This window comes from Montipora foliosa, chromosome 1 (assembly GCF_036669935.1).
Source record: "Montipora foliosa isolate CH-2021 chromosome 1, ASM3666993v2, whole genome shotgun sequence".
NCBI lineage: Eukaryota > Metazoa > Cnidaria > Anthozoa > Scleractinia > Acroporidae > Montipora > Montipora foliosa.
This window is the reverse complement of record NC_090869.1, coordinates 60,856,761-60,861,760: the sequence shown is the minus strand read 5'-3', so window position 1 is coordinate 60,861,760 and position 5,000 is coordinate 60,856,761. Positions and strand designations below refer to the sequence as shown.

The 5,000-nt window shown below is 39.8% G+C and overlaps 1 pseudogene; it reads right to left on the bottom strand.

Annotated features, from left to right (window-relative positions):
- LOC137971988 (guanylate-binding protein 7-like) overlaps window positions 1-4,730 on the bottom strand; it is a 19,122-nt pseudogene extending 14,392 nt beyond the window's left edge.
- Window positions 4,731-5,000: the final 270 nt, after the last annotated feature.

Genomic DNA, 5,000 nt, shown 5'->3' with positions numbered 1-5,000 from the left:
ACATCCCTCTTCCTTGTCCACCATCCATTCTTCCACTTTCAAACGTAAAGCTGTCGGAAAAGGAAGTTGAGGAAATGCGCAACTACTCACGTGCACATGGAGCTGCAGTCAGAAAGAGAACAAATCTCTCAAGAAACAACGATGGCACGACATGGAACTATGCCGGAGATTATCTACCAGAGACATTAACATATTTCAGAGAGTGTGAATGTGTCCGGACTAGCTGAAAGTTCTGCAAGTACGGCAAGTTGGGCGGAACGTTTAGATGAGATGCCCGATTGTGACAGAGATTTACATACGATCACCTGAACTGACTACAAACAGTAATCGCGCAATTTTAGCGATAACACCACTACCGAGTCTACAAAACAGAACCCTGATCAACCAACAACTTAAAACTGATCATTTCTATAACGAACGTAAAAGCCGAGGACTCGTAGACTTGAATAAACACTGACGATGATGTGACTAAATATGACAGCAGCTCTGACGAGGAGGAGACGGAAACTGACGTTTCAGAACTCGATGGAGGGCCCACGTTCTTGTTAGGAACGACTACGCGATTTGGGCGCTAAGTGCGGATGAACAATAGGGTAATTTCATGACAGGTATTTCTTTAACGTCAGTTAAGTTACTGAATACTTATCTTTAAGAAAGTTACGACATTTTTTAATTTCGAAGACATGTTACGATGTTACAAACATCATCGTCAGTTACAAAATATTTGAAAAACCGTTGGGACTATATAACAACTAGGCGAAACATGCATAACTAAATATGATTAAGTGACAAAAAATACATATTTGAGTGAGTTACAGAGTGTTAGAAAGAATGTAGAGCCTTTAGGCCTTTAGGCTCTACATTCTTTCTAACACTCTGTAACTTACTCAAATATGCATTTCTTGTCACTTAATCATGGTTTCCTTTGTCTTACACTTTCTTGCAATTTGATTGCTTACCTTAAACAAGCCTTGAAATCTGATTGGTTGTTTTGTTAAAAGTTCTCCATTCTTATTGGCTAAGGAGATGGTTCGATTTAGAGCAAAAAATAGTGCAATTTGGGAATAAATCACACTGCTGAGAGCAAATCAGAATGCAAGGATCACCAGTGATTCTAAATGGATGTCTTAAAAGTAATTGTTGTTTTGTTACAAAAGTCTCCTCAACAGATATGATTGTCATCGTCAACATTATCATCATTGTCATTTTCTCACTACAAAATGCTCCAACTTGCAGCTTCTTTATTCTAATTATCAATATAGTTTTCACTTTTGATTTCAACGGGGCCGTGTGGTAAAGGTGACTCTTTAAGGGGCACATGGAATGGAATGTTGAAACTTAAAAAAACGCTACCAATCTAGGGTCACGATCATTACCGCATCTGCATGTATCATGATCGGCTCAACTCGACATACACAAGTAGAAAGCTGAAACGTCTTCTTTTTAATTACGTGTCAATGAACTACTTGCCTCTGAAGGAAATCAGCTATCGTACTCTTTACTTTAAGTTAATTTTCCGTCCACATTGAATGGATTTTTTTTTTTTTTATGCAGCATATAATAACTTATATCTTATCAGGCTTAACTTACCTTTCACAGTCCTGAGTTTTCGGAGAGCTAGCTCAACAACGTAAAGTGAACGACGTTGTTCCCCAGTTCTGTCACATTTACCAGTAGCTGCATTCCAACGGCAGTTGTTGGAAAGGCAGAGAGGAATCGCTTTGTCGTCGGCAGTATTTCTTCTAGAGGCGATATTTCCTAGTAATGTAACAAAAATCACGCGGTCAGCACTTTAAAGACCGATTCTCCTGAAAATATTTCCAATTCATTCATGAGGCAAGGAAAATCAAAATGTGGTTAAATCGCACAGTCCGGCTACATGGTCGTTTTCAGTGAAACAGCAATATTTCAATTTCCATGACCTTTTTAGTTTTCCGCTATTCTTGGCTGACAGTTTAAGTTACAGTTTAGTGTGTTAAGTGGAAGAAAGCCGGAAGGAAGAAACCAAAAAACACATAATAAAAAGTCACTTGTTGGCAACAATATGCCAACATTTAGTTATTCGAATTCATTTTAAATGGCTCACTCACATGGCGTAAAGTTCTAGCTCTCGTCGATTACTCTTATTTAGAATTACATGTACGAGCTTCAACTCTCGGGGCTGATTTTAGAGCTTTAAACTATCGATTGCATCGAGAGATCGACAACGTCGACAGGGTAAAGTGACTTCGTTGAAAGTCAGGGGTAGTTAAAAGGTCTGAACAAACTTAATTCATCGGCTGGAATCGTGGGCTTTTAATAACTGCTCCGTAACAGACATTCCTTGTGGCTGGAGTAGTTGTTGTAAATTGTTTGTAGTCACTGGAGCATACAAGAATATTTACGCGTCGGTAAAGACGGAAAAGAGACAAGATAAAAACTGTAATCAATTAATACTGTAAAACAAGCAACTAATACTTCTCCTTACCAACTTAACCTAAAAAACTAATAAGCTTTAATTTTAATTGCCCTATCGTCCGAGAGAATAGAAGATAAACTGCAGCTAGGATTTGTACGTTCGGAGACGAATAGATTCCTTGCTAGAAATGTTTGAGTACGGAGAAGCCCCAAGTGTATTTTCAAACAGGAAGTTCGGAAAAGAGAAAGTTGACTTAAAACAAATTTACGCCGCTAATGTACACAAAGATTATTTCACAACTAGTTGACCAGAGCTTTTGTTTAGCCTGAGGAATACTAAAATAAGAGTCACGAATTTGCAAGTTGTGAGGTCGCTGGCGAAATACCACTATTCTAGCGACTATGCAACTCTGCTCAGGGGAGGTTCCACACCGGTTTCCACTGTTTTACGGAAATCGATCAGAGACACCGGAAAGGGGACCTTAGAGAGTTAAAATCCAAAAAAAATTCCATGCCCCTGGACCCCCCTAGAAACTTTTTCGTTGTTTGGAAAACCGCTCATTATTTATCATTGATTCGCCTGTGCTGCTTCATATAAAACTTAAAACTGTTTTGAACGCTTTTACTACCATTTGCGTCCATCCTTGAGGCGTGACGGATTTTGCACAAGGTTTTACAGTTTGTCCGGTTGTGTCACTTTTGACCAATGAAACATTGGCAGTTATGTCGTGAAATTGACAACGTTTTTAGCTGCATACCAGCATGCTCTTCAAGTTTTCAGGTTTTCTGTGAGAGCGCTCGGGTTGTGCTTGACCATCCTGACGACGTCTCTGCTCGTTTTGCAAAGGAGACAAAAAAAAAAAATTCAAAGTTAACAAGTTTGGAATGAGGTCAATTAGACCAAATTACCGTCCAGGGGTCGCTTTAGATCAAGATTTCAAATGCTCCATGAAAGACGGAAGAGCATGTGCGCAGAATGCCCTAGACGCAGAAACATTTCCTCCTCGATGTTTCTAGTTTCACTTCAGTTTCATGTACTTTTTTCTCGTAGTAGCTGAATCATGTATCCTTTCTTTTCTTATCTTTCTTTGCTTCTCAGTAATGATTTACCTTTCAAGTGGAGTTTTTTCATCGCATGAAGCCTTTTTTCTTCCGTCTTTCTAGTTTCTTGCTGTTCATTACGGTTGCAAAGACAGTCACTTTTCAGACAAGCCCGAGCCTTGGGACGATCTGAAGTAGCATGGCCAGAAATTTCGGACATTTGAGCCCGCGCTTAAAGCAGCGGGCCACTCAACAAATATATGCTAATAAAGCAACATGCCGTCTCCAAGAAAATCCCTTACGGTTGATTATAAACAACTACATTCGTTCTCCTCTGCCGTTTTATATGACATAGCAAATCGCTCGAAACATAGAGGGAGATTTTACGATGTGGAAAGAATTATTACTCGGCGAAAATGTGGTTCGCCAAGCCTTGTGTTGTTTCTTATTCGTCATGTATTATCTCTCGAGTCGGCTTGTTCTTCCCGTATTAAAGCTCATGTCTTCTGTGTATTGAGTGATACGTACGTGCATTGTGATTCCAGAGTTGCGAATACTTGAAATGGAAAGGATGGTCACTAGAAGCTTGCAGCTAGGAGCCAGCTCAAAATATTACTACGGATTTGCTAAGGTAGATTGACACTGCTTATAAGAACGATCGCGGGCATAACGTTACACTGCTGTCCTAGAAAACTGCAGGCTTGAAAAGCCTGTCTTTTGCTGAAAATTTTGATACCAAATATGCAAGGTTCTGCCTCGTCATCATGCGCACTGACGAGGTCACGTGAGAAAGCACTAGCCGCCCGAGAGATCAGTGCATTTCCCGCCTTTGCTCGAGACGGTCGTGAATGTGAAACAAAGCAATTCCAACATTATTTACATGCAAAATCAAGAAGAAATCATCTCGTCAACGACACAAACAACCAAGCCTAGAAGAATCTTTAGAAGGAATCGACGTCGAAATGACGACAAACAAACAAAATCCAGTCGAAATCACTATGCTTGACTCAAGCAAACATGGCGACTCGCCAAATGTGCCACTCGACAAACCTGACTCGATTATTGCAGCGATTTAGCTCATGACAAAGATGAGTAGCATGATCACGGTACCCATTCCTGTAACATACCTAAAAATTGTGAAATTGTGTTTATGGGGGTGAAAATCACTTATTTTGGCCTATTTCACACCCAGACTTTCATATCTTTCTAATTGTTTGGAAAATATTGAAGTTTGGTCTTTTAAAACTGAATTTTTGATTTACCCATGACCCCTTGCAGGCGTGGTCTTTCATACAGATAGTCAATTTTGAGGCAAATAAAAAGTAAAAACAGAAAGCTTTCACTACATGGAGGATAGCATCCCCTCATTTAGTTCTGTTGACGCCCTAAAGGGTGGCTTTCTGCTCCACTTTACAATTTGAGGTCAGAGCAGATGTCTCTCTCAATTTCCTGAAAATTGCCCCTGAAAAGACATTGTGGACTTCCCAATAATATCCATAGAGGAAAGGTTACCAAGCCTTGTGAAGCACATGGAAATCATGGCTTCTTTGAGAAGTAGGTTG